The sequence below is a fragment of the Anomaloglossus baeobatrachus genome, chromosome 6 (assembly GCF_048569485.1).
Source record: "Anomaloglossus baeobatrachus isolate aAnoBae1 chromosome 6, aAnoBae1.hap1, whole genome shotgun sequence".
NCBI lineage: Eukaryota > Metazoa > Chordata > Amphibia > Anura > Aromobatidae > Anomaloglossus > Anomaloglossus baeobatrachus.
Genome location: NC_134358.1, coordinates 219,841,855 through 219,863,827, shown reverse-complemented (window position 1 = coordinate 219,863,827; position 21,973 = coordinate 219,841,855).

The following is a 21,973-nucleotide window of genomic DNA, read 5'->3' as shown; positions in this document are numbered from 1 at the left end:
CTAAGGCCCTGAGAATTCAACATAAAATATCAAACCGTGCTCTTGGGGCTTTATAACCATATGGAACTCTTGAGTTTTCTCTTTCTACTAAGCTGACAATGAAATCATTATTACAGAAACAGTCGCCTCATTCTACACAATTCTACACAAGCGCTGTAAATTCTTTACCTTTCAAATTGTTCTTGCATTTACATTACTGTACTTTAAGTAAGGTAAAGAATAATTTTTAAGATTTATATGGATTATGAAAATTTTCAACTAATTAAATTAAAACAGATATTTTACTTAATAGATTTATTAATTGTAGATAAGGTTAATTAACTGATTGTCTTTGTTTCTTGTAAGGAGGTAGGCTGGTTGTTGTTGTTGTTGTGTTCCTTTTCCTGAAAAGACTAAACACGTTAATGTGGTGTCATGTGAATTGTGTCCTTGTAAATAATTTGATATGTGAATTGTGATGTAATGTGTAATGTAGAGCAAGACTCTATATCTGGTTACCAGACTGTAGGGTAAGAAACAGTTAATAGTTGGGACTACTTCATAATGGGAGGGGTTAGGTTATAGGGTAAGAGACAGTTCCTTCTAGGAAGGGAGTTAGAACTCAGTGTGTGACAAAGACATATACAGTACACTACTCACAAAAAGTTCGGGATATTTGACTTTTGGGCAAAATATCAGGATGATCCTAACATGCACTTTAACCTCTTCAGGTGAACTTAATGTAACCTCTAAACATTTGACCGCACATGTCCAACTGTTTAATGTTTCAGTAGTTTATGCAGAACTTGCTGTTCTCTAACAAGGAACTTAAGGGCAAAATTCACAACAGGTGTTTCATTCATGAATCGCCCAATAAACTTTGGGGTTCAATTAGAATTAGTATTTAAACAGTCCTCCTCATCATGCTGTTCACATTTTGACATTGTGAGACTAAGACAACACCTAATAATTGATTAACGGTACCTCGCCATTGCAAGGCTTCCAGCAGGATGTTCTCAGAAGCAATTGGCCATTGAGCTTAGTATGCCACAGAGTGTCATCATCAGGTTGTAAAAAAAAGTACAGAGAGACAAAATGAGTCACAGTAGTAGAAGTGGATGTTATTTGTCCACATCCCACAGTGATGAGAGCATCATGGTGAACAATGCATTTGGAACCGGATGATCAATGCTACACAACTCTAGACACATTTATAGGAGGTGAGAGGCACCCAAGTGTCACATCAGACCATTCAAAACCATTTACAACAGCGTGGTCTGCATGCTAGACAACCTGCAAGGGTACCTGACCAAACCACCAGGCACAGGCGTCATCATCTTGGTGGACGAGGGACCAGTGGGCCTGGGTGGTGCTCACTGATGAAAGTTGATTCACACTGAGCAGAAATGATGGCTACTAGAAAGTTTGTAGACATCAATGAGAGCGCTATTCATCAGCCACTGTTGTCACCAAACAAGCCTTTGGTGGTGTTGGTGTTACAGTGGGAGCAGGGGTGTCTAGTCAATACAGAACTGCCCTATACTTTGTGAATGGTACAGTGAGAAGCCCTTACTACTTGAATAACATTATTAATCCAGTCACTGGGCCTTTGCATGACCAACATAAGCCTAATTTCATTTTCATAGACAACAATGCACCAGCCTATTGAGGTTTCATCATTAGGGAATAACTTCTGGCGACTGAGTTACCTCAAATGGAGTGGTCTGCACTTTACCCAGACCTGAATTCCAAATAAAGCCTATGGTATCAGCTGAGTCGTCACCATGTACAATCTCATAACTCTGTACTCCAGAACCTCAATGACCTAAGGGCCACACTTCAAGAAAAGTGGGATGCCATGCCTCAGCAGAAAATAACCTGACTTGTGAACAGCATGAAACGTCCTTGTCAAGCTGTAATTGTTGCTCAAGGCCACATGACAAGTTATTGAAACATTGACATTTATTGGGGGGTATACTCATTACTGTTGTTGGCTTTTGTTTCAATACATTGTTTGAGATGAAGAAATCACCATTGTGTGCTTCAACGTAAATGCCCTAATTTCATGATAAAATTTCACTGACGAGTTACCTTTTTTATGTTTTGTATAAAGTTATAAATTTCATCCGAAAGCCAAATATCCCTAACTTTTTGTGAGTAGTGTACACTGAATGACAATCAGGTCACAAGTAGTGTATGATCTGTGTCAAGAGAAGGAGAAAGGAGACCGGATATGAGATATTGTAATGCTTAAGCACAGCCGAGACAAAGAATGCAGAATTTATGTATTTATACTAGAGACCGACATCCCAACAGAGTGCCGCTCAGACAGAAGTGTCTGAAGGACAGATGTCTAGCAGCCAGGCCCCAAGTAGCTTACAGCTCAAGGTAATGGTCTGAGATGGACTAGTGCGTGAAATAAGTTGACTTTGTCGGTCAGAGTCCCTAAAGCCTGCTTTACACGTTTCAATTAGTTGTACAATCGCATTTGCGATGTGACACGCCCCGGTTGCATATGCAATCTTTTGAGATTGCATGTAGGTCGTTTATTTGGTGTCAGACGTGCGTTCATATTATGTGTTAAGTTGTACAATTATGTGTTCATTTCGTGTGATCATGTGTTCAGTGACGTAACTGTTTTGTTTTTTTTTCCTCAAATATATGCAAATGTGATCGCAAGTATACTCCTTTATTTCTCTCCAAGCATACATGTCGTTAACGCATTTACGTCTTTTAATTGATTAATTATCCACACCAGACAGAATTCCAAAGTAGAACTCTGTTGCGCACGAGGACAATCAATATCAAATCACACATACATACAGGCTGCAACTAAATGAGATTGAGTTAAACTATTTATAGAGAGATCATTTCCAAACACATGTGCACACAATTTCAACCAATTATACGATGGGCGTATAAGCGCCACAAGATACGACACAACCACTTCACAGTATGACGTCCTGATTATGGGAGGAAACCATCGTATGAGGGATGTCACACGCTGCAATTGAGTAGATTCGATCAACAAAACGTTCAATTCTAGACAAAGATACGATGTGTTTGCGATCACCGTTTTTGCGTTCGATCTTGATCGCACGTACGTGTCACACGCAAATACGTCACAAACGATGCCGGATGTGCGTCACTTACAAATTGACCCCAACGACGTATTGTAAGATATATTGCAACGTGTAAAGCGGGCTTAAGCATCTAAGAATTCAAGTCTCGACTCTGGCAATATTGGCACAACTCCTTCACTCCCTCATCTACTAGGAGAATATGATGTAGAGCCTTGGAAAAAGTAAATGACTCTCAGTGACTAGACTGTAGTGTTAGGCTGGGTTGTGTTGGAATGAACAGGCCAGTAAGTATAGGAACAATCCAGATTGAATTGAACGTGTGACTATGTAAGGGGAATACATGTAATAGCAGAAACTGCTGTGTGGATACTGACATGAAAAATTCAATAGCTATATGTAAGAATGAAATGTGAAAAATGGAACCTGCATTACTGCCATGAATATATGAATAAAGAGAAATTTAGCTACTGAATTGATCAATGCAATAGAGCCCCAACACTACGCCAAAGTATTTCTCTACATTGGGGTCCCTAGCTTGTGTGTGTCCTCTCATGCAGTTAAAAAACTTACCGTGTATGGGAAGCTGAGACCCAGGCTATATATACGATGTGGATTGGCAATAGGTGTGTATGGGGAGGGTTCACAAACGAAAAACTACTAACAAATAAGAAATAACGTTTGGAACTCCATTCTATGTCTGAACTGGGTGCAAAAACCTAAAAAAACATCACTATAGGGAGATAACTTAAGCAAGCATTGTTGACCTTAGGGAGATCAACATATCCACTGCGGAGACACCATCACGTGTTTCTCAACGCAGTGATTCTAGAGCATTGCCCCCTGGGAAGTATGCAAATAAGAAAGCCGCGAGACACCATCACGTGTTTCTCAACGCTGGCAGAAACTAGCCAGGTCTTTCACCGGGAAGGAACAACCACGGGAAGGGCAGTCTCCAGTCAAGGAGACCACCTATACCAAACATGGTATCCATCCACAGACAGCCGTTTCGGGGTATTTGCCCCTCATCAGTGTGGAGTAGGAATCTGGCTAGTGGGGGCAATGCCTAGTAAAAGACTACTTAAGCAAGCATTGTTGACCTTAGGGAGATCAACATATCCACTGCGGAGACACCATCACGTGTTTCTCAACGCAGTGATTCTAGAGCATTGCCCCCTGGGAAGTATGCAAATAAGAAAGCCGCGGAGACACCATCACATGTTTCTCAACGCTGGCAGGAAACTAGCCAGGTCTTTCACCGGGAAGGAACAACCACGGGAAGGGCAGTCTCCAGTCAAGGAGACCACCTATACCAAACATGGTATCCATCCACAGACAGCCGTTTCGGGGTATTTGCCCCTCATCAGTGTGGAGTAGGAATCTGGCTAGTGGGGGCAATGCCTAGTAAAAGACTACTTAAGCAAGCATTGTTGACCTTAGGGAGATCAACATATCCACTACGGAGACACCATCACGTGTTTCTTTGTTTCTCAACGCTGGCAGGAAACTAGCCAGGTCTTTCACCGGGAAGGAACAACCACGGGAAGGGCAGTCTCCAGTCAAGGAGACCACCTATACCAAACATGATATCCATCCACAGACAGATTCTATGTCTGAACTGGGTGCAAAAACCTAAAAAAACATCACTATGGGGAGATAAAGTATGCACACCAGTGACCATGTAAGGGGAATACATGTAATAGCAGAAACTGCTGTGTGAATACTGACATGAAAAATTCAATAGCTATATGTAAGAATGAAATGTGAAAAATGGAACCTGCATTACTGCCATGAATATATGAATAAAGAGAAATTTAGCTACTGAATTGATCAATGCAATAGAGCCCCAACACTACGCCAAAGTATTTCTCTACGTTGGGGTCCCTAGCTTGTGTGTGTCCTCTCATGCAGTTAAAAAACTTACCGTGTATGGGAAGCTGAGACCCAGGCTATATATACGATGTGGATTGGCAATAGGTGTGTATGGGGAGAAATACTTTGGCGTAGTGTTGGGGCTCTATTGCATTGATCAATTCAGTAGCTAAATTTCTCTTTATTCATATATTCATGGCAGTTATGCAGGTTCCATTTTTCACATTTCATTCTTACATATAGCTATTGAATTTTTCATGTCAGTATTCACACAGCAGTTTCTGCTATTACATGTATTCCCCTTACATAGTCACTGGTGTGCATACCTTATCTCCCCATAGTGATGTTTTTTTAGGGTTTTGCACCCAGTTCAGACATAGAATGGAGTTCCAAACGTTATTTCTTATTTGAATTGAATGTGTGTCTGAACATGCACTGTATTGCTGAAATGTGCTGGAAGTTATGTGCTCACTATGTATAAGGCCTCTTTCACACGTCCATCAAAAATCAGGCACGTTTTTCACGGACGTGTCAGAGGTGCGTTTTGCCCTCCGTGACTCGTGTTTATGGGCTACGTGTGTTCTCCGTGTGTTATCCGTGATAACACACGGAGAACGGGAACTTTCTACTCATCTGTCCCTGGCGTCGCTGTCCGTGCTGCTAATCTTCGGTCTCTGGTCCTGCAGACTCCTCACTGCTGCTGCTGCCTCCAGCTGCAGTGAAGTGAATATTCAATGAGCATAATGAGTGGCAGTCGGCAGCAAGTGACAGCAGCGGCAGAGACTGCAGGGCAGGAGAAGGTGAGTAAAGGTTTTTTTTTCTCACCCACACATGTCTTCTCTCCGGTGCGTGTCACACGGAACACATCCGTGTGGTCCGTGTATGTTACGTGTGACACGTTTGCGTTCTATGTGACACCCGTGATCCCGGAGAGAAAACGGACATGTCGGCGTGAGAAACACATGGACACACGTAAGTACGGAACGGACACACGTTCCGTGAGCAAATACTTACATGTGTCCTAAACCATAGGAATTCCTAGGTTTACATGTGTACGTGTCTCCGGAACGTGAGAAAACTGCCAAACACGTACCGGAGACACGTGTGTGTGAAGGGGGCCTAAAGCTGTTGATGAGGAACTGTTAAGTAAAGCTTTATTGATTGAACTGAACTGATGGTCTCCTTGTTGGAATGAATCGTCATCCAGTCATGCCCAGCCGAACCTATAGGTGACATACAGCCTACATGGCAGTATAGCCGAGACAACACAAGCCCACACACCCAGCCAGGATCATGTATTTAATGTAGCATACCAGGGCATTAGGAAGCAACACCTCACCCTCAACTACCACCCTGCACCACTCTCCATACTCAACACCCCAGTTATTATGTTGTAACCTGGCTTGAAACCATTTGCCGTTCTTGGCAACTGGATACTTTTTCTACTCTTTCAAGTGGAGTCATCAGACACAGTGAAAAAATGATGGAGGAGGGAGCCGCCCACCAGGTGATACAGTTGAAAGTGCGATACCTGGCGGGGAGGACCTGGTGCCGGCGTTGGCATCGGTTCCCCCTGACTCACAGGTCCCAAAACAGCCGTGTGGTCGCTGCCATTGGTGGTACACCTATAGTCCAAACATATCAAAGAGTTTAGGTTTCAATTAAAAACTGATAATGTTTTGCACAACAATAGGAACAATGCATGTCGATATGTGACTGAATGGAAGTTCCAGTTTCTAAAGTCCTAAAAAAAGATGAAGAATATGAACAGCCAACTCAAAATTTCCTTAAGACATAAGCTTAACAAATATATAAAAAAGGTGTTGGTATGAAAATTCGTGTCCCAGTTGTGGTTTGGATGTCACAGGGTAGAGTTGTTGCCTATAGAGCACTCCGATTGGAAAATGAATTATTCACAAACCTGATAGTATAAAAAAAAGTTGAATATCTGGAAACCATTTCATGTCTTAATTACATTTTTGAGGTTCCCAAACCCTTTGAACTCATAACATCAGGTGGACGGCTTTTTACAACAGACATAGAGGCACTCTATATTTCAACATCCTTTAGATTCTTATTACAATTTGGAAAACTCAAAGGGACGAAATGAATAAAGTGTGGGAAACTTGGACGGCTCAGTTATATATTATATGTGTTATGTAACAACATATTTCATGAAGAGAAAATATAACACAGATTTTCATTTGAGTATTTTGGCCAATGTACAGTTTAATAATATTACTGGAAAAAATGTCATAGGCCAAAGGATGCAACCAAAAGCATGAAATGGCATTTACATTGCATCATACTATTAATATTGTTATTCTAAGCATAAACTTAACTGCTTGGTATAAAGAGTTTGCTTTGTAGGATGCTGTGAAGTATGTGATTGAAACTAGACACCAGTTGTACAGTTGTTAAGTTTACAGTATTTTCCAAGCCTAGCGCCAATGAAGTACATTCCAATGGCAATGGAAATGATTGCTGGGGGTGGGAGATATTCTTACTTGGTGGGAGGTTTTCAATTACTAGGTGTTGCTTTCCATTTCCTTATAGTGAAAGACATTTTCCATAGTTTCACTAGCTTTAATGTCCCAGGGAGTCTAATACATTACAAGGCACAGCATCCATATTCATAATGATTGCCTACAGGTGCAGAGAAACACATACACACTCTCATCTGCATTACCTAAGACTAATGTTACGGTAGGTTTTTTTTTTAATTAATAGTTAAATAAAAATTGGACCATTTAGGCTGTTTTTATTTTGGAACTTTGCTATATGATATAGAAAAAATGCACTACACAACAAAACTACTTTGGTACATATAGGAGGCTAGTGTACTATTCCAGCAGTGGGAGCCGGAGACCCCTGGAGTGTTGCAGCATGTCCCTCCCCCGCTATGTAAAGTGGTAGTAAATGTATTATACCAGCAAGGGGAGCTGGCATTCTAGTAATGCTGGGAACCTGAAGAATTCACTAGGTGTAACTAGCTCCACCAGTGGATCAGAAGGGGATAGTCATATGAGCCGGGGTCTGAGCCAGGAGATCACGTAGTACCAGGAATGAGGCGGAGTCAGAGTCAAAGGAGAACTGGGTCAGAAGCGGAGAGAGAACGTCAGGGACCAGAGGAGAACAATTACCAAAGTCTGTCACAAGCCGAGGTCGGGACCTGGGAGAGCAGGTGGTAGTGGGGAAACACAGAAACTGAACAACTGAGAGAAGACCGGAGGGGAAGGACAGAAGTCAGGAAGGATGACACAGTCAGGAGGACAGGGAGTCAGGGAGAATGGATGTAGTAAGGAGGACGGGAGTCAGGGAGGATGGACGAGGTAAACGGACAGGATCAAGCAACTTACACAGACCTGCAAACCCACTGCAAGGCAGAACTATAACTGGCGCTGCATGAATGGATACGACCCCAAGATAAGGCGCTGTGATACTGGAAACGCAGCACGGAGGGGTGGCTCTTCCCTCTGGCCAGACTCCAGGGAACACTGACAGCCGTGAGTCATGACAGCTATAATTATGCAATGCTATTGGGAGTATTGAACTCCCTTCTGCCATATAAAAAGACAAAAGTATTGGTGATGCTCAGAAGCTGGATATTCATTAAGAGCAATTTGATGCTTGGATGGGCGCGACTCTAGCATTTCAGTATAATGGAAGTTATCCCAGAAAAGTACTCAAGTCCCACTTTGACTTCAATTACACTCGGGTGCTTGAGTCACGTCCATCCGAGCTTCCAACTTCTTTTAACGAGTAGTGCTCGCTCATCACTAAAAAGTATTTCAACAGTCACATGGTAAATGGGGGCTCTAGATAGAAAAATTAATACTAGGGCTCAGGAGCCTCAACTTATGTTAGGTCTCACCTGGTGAGGTGACTACAAATTAGCCCCAGGTCAGGGTGACCATTCAGACTAAGTGTCATGGTAGAGAAGGTATGACTTGCTGCACGGCCCATTGAAAAGTGTGGAACAAAACAGCAAGGGTAGATAAGTCCAGCGTGACATGTTACAAGAGAAAGAGCTAAGGAGTGTAATATAAACCAGTCCAATGGAAATATCTTAATGCTATCAGCAGACGAAAGGTTTGTAAGCAATCAATAGATGCTGGCAGGGGTGCTTGTGAGGCAAACTTGTTTATGAAGAAGATGCACAAGCGACAGTAATGTGAACAATCTCTATATTACAGCAAACAAAGTGTTAGTTTCACACTTAAGCCATGCACCAAATGTAGAAGAAAACAGAAGTATGTTGAAATTATATCAGCTGAATAAACTGGTGGGGCAGGCTTCAAGGCAGAAGTTCACAATCACAAAACTTAATTAATACTCAAACACAAATGTGTGTCCAAGTCAACCTAAAGGGGGCTTTACACGCAGCGACATTGCCGTTGGTTGTGCGTCATGGGCAAATTGCTGCCCGTGGCGAACAATATCATTAGCAGCCATCAGACGGACTTATCTGCCTAGCGATGTCGCTGTGGCCGGCGAACCGCCTCCTTTCTAAGGGTGTCACGAAGCGGCCGCCCAATAGAAGCGTAGGGGCGGAGATGAGCGGCCGTAACATCCCGCCCACCTCCTTCCTTCCTCATTGCCGGCGGCCACAGGTAAGCTGTAGTTCGTTGTTCCCTAGGTGTCACACATAGCAATGTGTGCTGCCTCGGGAACGACGAACAACCTGCGTCCTCAACAATCAACGATTTTTTGAAAATGAATGACGTGTCAACGATGGACGATTTGGTGAGTATTTTCCATCGTTAATGGCCGCTCATTGGTGTCACACGCAATGATGTCGCTAACGATGCCGGATGTGCGTCACGGAATCCGTGACCCCGGCGATATATCGTTAGATACGTCGTTGCATGTAACGGGGCCTTTAGGTGATGATGTCCCTGGAGTTTTTCTAGGTAACTTGTGAAACTTGAGGTGCAACACAGCAAAGAGAAGCAATCATAGAAGAAGGGAGCAAAACCCGGTCCTGGACCAGAGATAGTTGCGTAATATTATACATCTCGTGTTGGTTCATCATATCAGTTTTTATTATAATTATACTATACAATGATCATTCTTGCCAAAAAAAATCAAATATAAACCTGAGAGCTTTGACCAGTGTTTGTGAGCTCATTGGTCTGACCAGTGTTTTTGAACTAATTTACAAAAATAGATGTATGTCTCTTCCACGTGTAACTACTCTAAGAACAAGCAATGCAGATTTTATAAAGGAAGTATATTTGACATTAAAGACAGTTATTATGAGCTGAATCCTGTCTTTCCAGCAACATTTGTATAAATACCAAAATGGTCTGTGGACTGTGTATATATAGTTTATAATTGGGTGCTCATAAGGCATGGAACTAGTTTACCTTCCGAGTTACCGACTAAATATAGAAGTTTTCTTATATTCTGAGCATAATTGCAGAATATCCCTGCAGAAGACGCCAAACCACAAGCATGAAACTGTTTTTATGAGTCTGCAGTACTTTTCCAGATTTAAGAAGTGTAGATGCTAGCAGTTTTCTAAAGCAGACTGTTTTAATGTAAGATGTCCCCCTCTTAATCCCTTCATGTAGTTTAACCTACCATATTAATAACACTTTCTAATTACAATGTTCTACAGTGAATTTTCCAGCCTGACAGTGTGTAAAACCTTGCCTTAGGTTTACGTATAGGAGGCAGGAAATGGAAGCCAGAGAAAATGGCACAGTCCGGGAGGTAATTTAAACAAATTTATAAAAAGAAGTTATCCTCCCTAAAATATTATGCTTTTTATTTTAGACCTACATGGATGAACTGTAGTTTGCTATTTAAGGGTGGATAACTAGACTGCAACACGCATTTTAAAGCACCACTCCTGTTTTTTTATTGCATTGCTGGAGTGATGCTTTAAATCTAAGTTCCCTGACTCTTGTTGCATACTCAACTTCCGGTGGCTTCAACTTTTATCTCCGCCGCTACTGTCAGTCTCGGCAATTTGTGGCCTGCCCACGTGCTCCATTGTTTCAGGGAGGACACTGGAGATCACAAATAAGAGCCTTATTCAGGCCTCGCTCTGGCTCAACTGTCATTTGCCAGGAAAGATGCAGGCTCAGCATGTGAGCCCGCATCAAAGGCAGGGACACGACCAATGATGTAATACATGATAGGTCGTGAAGTGGTTAATAAAAAATATTGTGATGGAAATGGTTTCCAGTATTTGAAGCCATTTAGCACACTGAAAAGTGAGGCTAATAAAAAGGCTGGATTTTTTATTGGCCTCGAAATCAACAAACAAATACATGATGACACACTGAGAACAAAACTCAACCCTCTGGAACTTGCAGTTTGGGATGCATTTGTGCTAACAACTTCCTTGGGAACAGATGAGCAGAAAGCTTTGCTGAACTAGTAGATGACGTGCTTAATGCATATGAACAACTTGGCTGCCAAATGTCCTTGAAAATGCTTCTTAGGCCTCTTTCGCACGTCAGTATTTTGCATCAGTGTTTCATCTGTGTGTCATCAGTATTTGGATGCCAAAACCAGGAGTCGAACTTTCAGAGAAGAACTGTAATTAAAAGACTGACACCTGATCTGTGTTTTGGAGCCACTCCTGGTTTTGGCACTCAAATACTGATAACACACTGATGCAAAATACTGACATGTGAAAGAGGCCTTATACATTCCCATCTTGACTTTTCTCCACCCAATTTTGGACATGTAAGTGACAAAAATGGACAGATGTTAGATAAAGATATTTCCATGTTGGAGAACAGATATCAAGGCCGCTAGAATCCCAACTTGATGGGGGACTACTGTTGGTTTTTGCAACGAGCAAATATGACCGCTCACAAGTGCAAAAGCAGATGCCTGAATCCCTTTTAACAGTACTGGGCCTTACTCATCTAAAACTTTAATTGGAATATGAGACTTTTTGAAATGTTATTTTTCCATTACATTTTTATGTACGGTTTACTATGAAAACTTTGTAAATCAGGTAAATTTTGGAGTCAAACTTGTTTTGTAACAAATTATTCAATTCTTTCCAAGTGCTTCATTCATTTGGGCAAACTTATGTATAACAATTGTGACGTTGGGATATGCACACTCGATTTAGTACAGTACACATGGTTTTTGCCTAGTAGCAGATGAAAACATTTTTTTTTTGTTTTGCTGTGCTATTTTAACCCAAAACACAGTTTTCCAGTACAATGTGGCAGAATGAATATTGTCTTTCAAATTAAAACTCATCCTGTAAAAAAACAAACCCTCATTTGGCTATATTGATAGAAAAATTAAAAAACATATGGCTCTTAGAAGAAAGGAAGATAAAAACCAAATGGAAAATCGCCAGGTGATGAAGGGTTAAAATATAGATATAATACAAAGGGTTCATATAGTGATGACTGTAAGTACACCAGGAGATTATGTGATATTGTTATATGTTTATTCATGTAACACAAAAATAAGTCTTGTATTAGATGCAAATTAGAGATGAGAGAATACTTTTCAGTGAAAATGAACCATACTTCAATTTTACAAAATTCTGCTTATACCAAGATACAATTTTTTTGTGTTTTACCTCAGCACAGAATCAGCAAAATGGCAGTCGATGGCCAACATTTTACTCACCTCAACGCTGGTGCGCGCTACTTCTTCTGATCCACTGACGCTTCCATTAGAATTTCTGGGCCTCTTACAATTTGCCGGACGTCAAGGTATCATGGCATCTGGGAAGAGTTCTGTTTTGGCATGCAGGATGTTAACAGTATCATGATGTCATGACATGTGCCATTGACATTACACACCCTGGGGCAGAACCCTCCCAGGTGCCCTGACACTAGAGGTCTAGCACAGTGCGAGAATCCCAAAGATGGGGAATCAGATGATGTGGCAGGGATCGCATGTGTGGTGGCGAGTAGTGGTGCGGCCAGAGAGGTGAGTCGATAGTGTGTATAACTATTTTACTTAGTTTTTACATATTATAGTTTATTATGCTCTTGGGGCTTGATAGATCCCAGATTATAATAAAGGACACTACATTTGCAGAGAACAACTTTTTGTGAATCGAATTTTAGGGAGAAAATGCACTAACAGACAAATTCAATCTTTGCCTGATCAATCAATATTATTTCTTATCTTCATCTTCAAATGAAGCATTGAAATGTCATTTTTAGTTATTTACTATGATAGTATAATGCATTCAGACAGTGCCCTTACTCAAAAGATAGAAAGTCAATGTAGTGGAGAAATGGGAGTAGGAGTCTGCGCTGCTGCTGATCCAATAAATCGAGGAAAATATTGGAAATACGGTTTATTCTTTATGCGTTTTGAAGCCTAGCCAGCTTCTTCATCAGGAGAACCAGAATAATTTATAATAATAGACACATCTATCACCAAATAAGACCTTATTGCATTGTGGTTCTGTGACGCCCTGGCTGGGCCAGGTAGTCACAGATAGGGCCCCGCATTACACCTGTCCCTCATAGGTAACATACAGCCAAACATTAAAACCTTAGTCACCCCCCTCAGGGCTTGATGGACACACCAAGGTGCAGAACTAGGCGGTTGTAAGACACCTACAGAGGAGTTCAGATAGCTCGAGGGCGGGAAACAAATCAATCAAGGAGAGAAGGTTGAGAGTTCAAGTTGGAGAGGAGTGTGGGCTAGAGCTGTGTCCAGCTCCAGCAGAGGCGAGGACCCAATTTGAACAGGTGCCGGGATAGGAGCCCTGGTACCTTTGGCTAGGAGGCAGATGGCGGTCTCTGTCTGCAGGAGCCGGGAAGATGGCTCGGTGGAACCGAGGTGGACCGGGACAGGTTAGTGGCCCGCCGGTACCGACCCGGGGAACCGACTCGGAAACCGGAGCACAAAGGGGGGTACTCAGACCCTGAAGCTAGGTCCAGAAGCTACTGGGGGCTAGCTAATTAACTGATTGCGGCCAAGACTAGAGGTCCTGTCCCACCCAAAGTCCCGACTGAAGGCACCAGCCCAACGAGGGGGATAAACGGCCACCGCCACGGCTCAGAGATCCCATGGGCCAGCGTCTGCGGGCAAAGGGCTCCTTAGGCAACAACAAGCTGGGACCGGACTCCTGAGGTTGCAAGCACAGGCAGTCCACCATCCAACACAGGTGCGGGAGAAAGACAGAGACCACCAGCTGGGTGGGAGACCAGACCGCAGCCGGCTTCGGGCACCGACCACCATCACCTTGGTTTACCAGAGACTCATGTGTTTACTAATAGTGAGTACATCAGCACCCTCCGGTCACCCATCTCCCTGCACGGCCAAACAACCCCGGGGCCACCATCCCTGCCCACGGAGGGGTTAACAACTTGCTGCACAACATCTTCCCCGGGTGGCCCGTAACTGCAGCGGTGGTGTCTACCTTCACCACATCCCGTGGGTGGCATCACGAACTTAACACGGCTCCGGCCGTACATCTATGTCCCCAAACCACAACCCCCTTTTTAGTTGAAGTGACCGCGAGGCCCCCGGGTCCGGAGACCCTCGGGCCACCCACTGAAGGTCCGGATCCGAGGAGCTCGGCAGCAGAGCACGGGGCGGTACAGTTCCCCTTCTATAAAAGATAGAACGTAGAATTTGGTGTTTAGTCTTTCTATCATTTTTCATTTTGAAAAAAATTGTTCTATTTCTCTTATGTGGTTTAAACAAGTTGAATAAAGACAACAGCTTTAGGAATGAAATTTGACTATGATTCAGCCTTAAAAACCTCCACTGATTGCATAATATAGTTCTGGTAAGCTGTCGCTGGCTGGTTGTAATAGATTTTAGCTCTCACTTTGACACCATTTAAGGCTATGTGCGCATGTTGCGTTCTACCATGACAAATTGCAGCGTTTTGTCACTGCATGTACGTTTCAAAACACAGTCAAAATGCTGCGTTTTGGATGTATTTTGAATGCAGAATTCATGCATTCTGGATGCTTGCTCTACCATAGAGTGGGAAAAACATCCAAAATGCACAAAAGAAGTGACATGCTGCTTTTTAGAATGCATCGATTTTGTCAAAAATTTGGCATGCAATATTTGCTACATGGAGTTTGCTACATTCTCATAGACTTTGCAGGGGATGCAGAATGCATGCATTTACGCTGCAGTTTAAAAAGCTGTGTAAATGCATGAAAAAATGCAATGTGCGCACATAGCCTAACTCGGTAATCAATAAAACTAAAGCCAACCATATAATACAGGGGGTGATCTAAGTATTGAACATATCACCAATTTTTTAAGTAAATATATTTCTAAAAGTAATATTAAAAATTGTTTAAAAGAACTGAAGTCCTCAGTGGTTGATACCTTTTAATGGCTAACTGAAAAGATGGTAATAATAGCAAGCTTTCGAGACTACTCAGGTCTCTTCTTCAGGCTCAATATAACACAAAATCTGAAGAGTCACATATTTATACACAACAGGACATAGAATGGGACAGTAAATAAAACAAGTTATGTGAAGCAGAACTATCACTATGGCAAGAGGACAAACTGTTGTGGCCATAAATATTGCTGAAGTTCAGTGTGAAAGTTTTATTGTCCTCTGATTAGGGTCTGGTCAAGGGCTGTGAAGCCCCTGGATGGTCTGAGGAGCACATCTCTTTACTGATGTAAAAAGAAATGAATCCATGAGACACATTCATTCCTGCTCTGAATGTGTCAAAGGTCATCATAAGTTTGTACTCCCATAGTCTCCTATCTCGCTGGGACTTGAAATTTCCTTTCAATGCCAGCAACTTCATGTCCATGATGCTGTGGTCTGGGTTACAAAAATGTTTGGCCACAGGTAGATCTATCCCTTTTTCTCTAATTGTGTGGCGGTGAGAATTCATCCTTGTCCTGAGCTTTTGTCCTGTCTCCCTTACATACAGACCCCCAGTTGGACATTTGGTACATATACAGTCATATGAAAAAGTTTGGGCACCCCTATTAATGTTAACCTTTTTTCTTTATAACAATTTGGGGTTTTGGAACAGCTATTTCAGTTTCATATATCTAATAACTGATGGACTGAGTAATATTTCTGGATTGAAATGAGGGTTATTGTACTAACAGAAAATGTGCAATCCGCATTTAAACAAAATTTGAAGGGTGCAAAAGTATGGCCTCCCTTATCAATTTCTTGATTTGAACACTCCTAACTACTTTTTACTGACTTACTAAAGCACTAAATTGGCTTTGTAACCTCATTGAGCTTTGAACTTCATAGGCAGGTGTATCCAATCATGAGAAAAGGTATTTAAGGTGGCCACTTGCAAGTTGTTCTCCTATTTGAATCTCCTATGAAGAGTGGCATCATGGGCTCCTCAAAACAACTCTCAAATGATCTGAAAACAAAGATTATTCTACATAGTTGTTCAGGGGAAGGATACAAAAAGTTGTCTCAGAGATTTAAACTGTCAGTTTCCACTGTGAGGAACATAGTAAGGAAATGGAAGAACACAGGTACAGTTCTTGTTAAGCCGAAAAATATCAGAAAGGCAGAGAAGAAGAATGGTGAGAACAGTCAAAGACAATCCACAGACCACCTCCAAAGACCTGCAGCATCATCTTGCTGCAGATGGTGTCAATGTGCATCAGTCAACAATACAGCGCACATTGCACAAGGAGAAGCTGTATGGGAGAGTGATGCGAAAGAAGCCGTTTCTGCAAGCACGCCACAAACAGAGTTGCCTGAGGTATGCAAAAGCACATTTGGAAAAGCCAGTTACATTTTGGATGAAGGTCCTGTGGACTGATGAAACAAAGATTGAGTTGTTTGGTCCTACAAAAAGGCGTTATGCTTGGAGGCAAAAAAACCAAGACATTCCAAGAAAAGCACTTGCTACCCACAGTAAAATTTGGTGGAGGTTCCATCATGCTTTGGGGCTGTGTGGCCAATGCCGGCACCGGGAATCTTGTTAAAGTGGAGGGTCGCATGGATTCAACTCAGTATCAGCAGATTCTTGACAATAATGTGCAAGAATCAGTGACGAAGTTGAAGTTACGCAGGTGATGGATATTTCAGCAAGACAACGATCCAAAGCACCGCTCCAAATCTACTCAGGCATTCATGCAGAGGAACAATTACAATGTTCTGGAATGGCCATCCCAGTCCCCAGACCTGAATATCATTCAACATCTGTGGGATGATTTGAAGCGTGCTGTCCATGCTCGGCGATCATCAAACTTAACTGAACTAGAATTGTTTTGTAAACAGGAATGGACAAATATACCTTCATCCAGGATCCAGGAACTCATTAAAAGCTACAGGAAGCAACTAGAGGCTGTTATTTTTGCAAAAGGAGGATCTACAAAATATTAATGTCACTTTTATGTTGAGGTGCCCATACTTTTGCACCCTTCAAATTTTGTTTAAATGCGGATTGCACATTTTCTGTTAGTACAATAAACCTCATTTCAATCCAGAAATATTACTCAGTCCATCAGTTACTAGATATATGAAACTGAAATAGCTGTTGCTAAAACCCAAATTGTTATAAAGAAAAAAGGTTAACATTAATAGGGGTGCCCAAACTTTTTCATATGACTGTAATTAAGTATACCACATTAGTTGTGGTGCAGCTGAAGGTACCTGGGATCTTGTAGTCCTGATGTGATCTGGGAATCTTTATCTTGTCCGTTGTCAGTATAAATGGACAGGTCTTACATTTTTTCTGGTTGCAGGGAAATGTTCCTGTTGGTGTTGGAGAGGACAGGGAGCTTCTGACAATGATGCTTCTTAGATTTGGGTGCTGTCTAAAATACAGAAGTGGGGGGTCTGGAAAAATAGATTTTAACCGGGCATCTTTTTGCAGTAATAGTTGTAGTTTTCATGTAGCTCATCTTAACACCTCCAGATGTGAATTGTAGGTGATTACAAGAGGGACCCGGATGTTTTCTTCTTTAGTTTTATAATGTAGGATATGGTTTCTAAGGCTATGTCCGCACGTTGCTTTTTACCTGCTTTTTACCTGCTTTTTTGCTGCTTTTTCAACTGCAGCGTTTAATGCCAAAATGGTTGTGTTCTGCTTTTCAATTGTTTTTGCCATTTGGGTTTTGCACTGCAAAGCTGAGTTTTTGACCAAAGTTCTGCAACAAAAAGGCTGCAGTTTGAACTGCATAGTGCGGACAAGAAACCCAAATTCCCATAGACTTTGCTTGTGTGACGCCCTGGGCAAGCCAGGGGTCACAGGTCATCACACCACCACACCCTACATCCCAGTTAGGAACACCAAAGCTACTAAAATCCTTGTTGCCTTCCTCCAGGGGCTGATGTTCACACCAGGGGGTGGGCCAGGCGGTTGGCTCCGCCCACCGAGGAGTTCACAGCTCTGGAGGCGGGAAGAACCAGGCAGATGAGTTTAGGAGGAGGAAGTGGGAGGAGTAAACAAGTAGTTCAGTTAAGAAAAGTTAGTGAAAGTAGAAGGAAGTGGTAGAGGAGCTAAGTGAAAGTGAAGTGGTAGTAGAGCAAAGAAGAAAGGAGTAAAAGTGAGCGTAGAAAGGCCTGAAGTTGGTCCGGCTAAGTGCAGGACAGTGTCAGCAAGGTCAGCAACAGCGGTGATCGTCTGGAGGGGGACTGCTCGGAGGTTGCTGGAGGGACCGCGGACGGGTAGTGGCCCGGCGGTCTGGAGCAGTATACGAAGGACAGTCAGCACCAGGGCAGGGGCCTCTCGGACCCCGGCAAGGCTAGGAGTCGCCATAATTTGCCAAATCCATCAGTGAAGGGGATGTCGATCCCCCAACAACCAAGTCCCGACTGAAGGCAAAAGTCCAACCATTAAGGAGGAACACTGCCACTGCCAGGGCACCAGTTCCTCGGGGCCAGCGTCTGCGGGCAAAGCAGGGCTCCTCCGACCCATATCCAAGCCGGGGAGCGGGTTACCGGTGGGAACCCATCGCTACCAACACAGAAACACTAGGTGCAGGTCAGAGGGACATCACCGTTACCTACTGGGAGAGCAAGTGCAGCCATCCGTGGGAACCGTCTTTCCAGCCATGTGGTTTACCGTAAAACTGTGTCAACGTCTCAGGCTGAGTGAGTACCACAGTGCCGCAAGGCACAGTGCTGCCCCCGCGTCCCTGTGCCCACCAGGCCCTGCACCTTCCACACCATCCCTGGGCCCCGAGATTACCAACCACTACCCACGGAGGGGCAACACAACAACCGGCTGCTCCGCATCACCACTCCCGGGATCCCCATATTGAGCAGCGGTGGTGCTACAAATCACCACAACCGTGGGTGGCGTCACGGACAATAGACTATATCCCAAAACCCAATCCCCTTTCACTCACGGGTGAGGAGCGCCGCTCGAAAACCCCCGGGATCCGGCCCACCGCTCGAGCCACCACTGAGCAGCAGCAGCCGGACCCGAGCAGAGGGGTGAGTGAGGTGCCGGCACCCTCCTCCCCGCCCGCGACAACTTGGCGTCACGAACAGGATCTTACCGCTCTGCCGTTGGGTAGAGGTGCGCCTTGTGACCGCCGGAGGTATCCGGCTGAAAATTTCCAGAAGTCGCCATCTTTGGCGTGAAAAGTTCCCGCTCGAGCGTCTTCTCGAGTAGCAGAGGCGCGAAGGCCAGAACCCCGCCCCAATAAAGGAGGGGCCGGAGAGAAGCTAAGGGGGACGCGATGGCGGCTGGCTGCATGTGAAAGCAGCTATAAAAGCAGGGACGCCAGGACTCTGCAGTCATTCCGTTCCTGGAAGAAGTCACTATGTGGATGCCGTCCCGAAACACCGTGGCCCCCGCGCCAGGAACCGCAGCGTGGGTGGAAATCCGGACCGCACAGCTCCACCTAAGGCTGCAGGTCAAGATGTAGCTCCTCTTGGAGGAGTGGGAGACCGACACGGCGGACGTTATAGCCACCGTGCGGAGACGCGAGGAGGAAGCGGAGGAAGGGAGGGTGAGTGACCCACGCCCCTATGTCCCCGAGGGACCGGTTGCTGCGGCTGAGGGACCCGGTCCAAGCCCTCTCCCTCCGCTGCCTCCTTCGCCACCCGTCTCGGAGGTCGTGACCCCGCCACTAGGCCCGCTGCCAACGCAACCGGTAGCGATACCCAGCATGCCCGCCCCGGCGGGCCGACCTGTAGCCGGAGCCCGTAGCAAGCCGGAGGTGTTGCCGTGGAAGGCCCCAAAGTTTGCACCGGATGCAGCCCCTGAGAAGTTCCCCGAGCCGAAGCCGATGACCCGTTCCGAGCCGAAGGCCCAGCCGCGGAAAGCCCCTGTGCCCATCCCCCACACCTCGGCTGAGGTGGTGCCGGGTTGTCGCTGCAAGGCGGCGCCCAAGGCCAAGACGCCGCGGGACCTGCCGCCCAGAGCCCTGACAGTGGGCAACGTCCAGGATGTCCCTCGGGGCCCGACCCGTGCGCCGGAGCTCGCAGCAGCCCCGTATTGGGACAGGGAGCCGGTACCGCTGGGCCTGGAGATCGGAGAGAGAGAGAGGAAGAAGGCCGAGCTGGTGGCCCGAGCTATAAGGGAAAAAGAAAATCTCCGCCAGGCCACGTTCCGTGTCCGAGGCCCGCTGTACGAGAGGCAGGTGAGGCGGTTTGATGTCCGCCGGGGCTACGGGTTTATTTATGAACCGGGCCTGGAGGCCATAGTGTTTGTAGCCCGGCGGGATGTGAATGCCCACCTGCCTGAGGAGCACCCCGGCCGTAATCTGATGCCGGGGGATATTGTGCAGTATACCCGACACTGCGGAGAGAGGGGGTGGTTTGCCCTAGATGCCAAACTGCGGGGCAGCCAGGAGAGCAGAGTGAGTCCTGCACCCCCTCCCTCGGATGAAGCTGAAGGTCTGGAGTAGGGCAGCGGAGCACCGTTGTCCAGTCCCCGTTGGGACCTCCTGTTTAAAAGTTGAAGAGTTTAAAATGAAAATGATAAGCAAAATAATAACCGAAGTTTAACCTGATTAACAGTGATTGAACCGGCCGGAGCCGGCACCATTGTCCCCGTGGGGACCGTTTAAAAAATTGTTTTGCATGGGAACTATCCATGGACAAGCCCGTGAACTTGCAGGGCAACCACAAACGTTAAGTGGCATGTAAATATGTTGTTTTACCATACCGTTTCCGCAGTTGCCGCCTCCGGAGAGGCAGGTTGGAGGGAGGGCCCCCAGCAGAGCAGGCTGGGGCCCAGCCACCACAGGAACCAGTGGCTACCCTCTGGAGGGGAAGGACAGATCCCGCTCAGGTAACTGGTGCTGGACTTGGGTCAAGGGGTGCTGCCTGGGCTTTAGGGGCAGCATCAGGGCCAGGTTGCTTGGGTGGGAGAGAGCGGAAACCGTACCCATAAAACCGTTTAGTAACGTTTAAGAAATGTGCCTCCCATTGTGGGATGATGTTATGATTTATATGGTTACTTTTTATACTTTTACAGAAAATAAAACCGGTGTTGGACGGGCAGCCCGCGGACGGTCTGCATTTTGCTAAGGGGGAATATGACGCCCTGGGCAAGCCAGGGGTCACAGGTCATCACACCACCACACCCTACATCCCAGTTAGGAACACCAAAGCTACTAAAATCCTTGTTGCCTTCCTCCAGGGGCTGATGTTCACACCAGGGGGTGGGCCAGGCGGTTGGCTCCGCCCACCGAGGAGTTCACAGCTCTGGAGGCGGGAAGAACCAGGCAGATGAGTTTAGGAGGAGGAAGTGGAAGGAGTAAACAAGTAGTTCAGTTAAGAAAAGTTAGTGAAAGTAGAAGGAAGTGGTAGAGGAGCTAAGTGAAAGTGAAGTGGTAGTAGAGCAAAGAAGAAAGGAGTAAAAGTGAGCGTAGAAAGGCCTGAAGTTGGTCCGGCTAAGTGCAGGACAGTGTCAGCAAGGTCAGCAACAGCGGTGATCGTCTGGAGGGGGACTGCTCGGAGGTTGCTGGAGGGACCGCGGACGGGTAGTGGCCCGGCGGTCTGGAGCAGTATACGAAGGACAGTCAGCACCAGGGCAGGGGCCTCTCGGACCCCGGCAAGGCTAGGAGTCGCCATAATTTGACAAATCCGTCAGTGAAGGGGACATCGATCCCCCAACAACTAAGTCCCGACTGAAGGCAAAAGTCCAACAATTAAGGAGGAACAC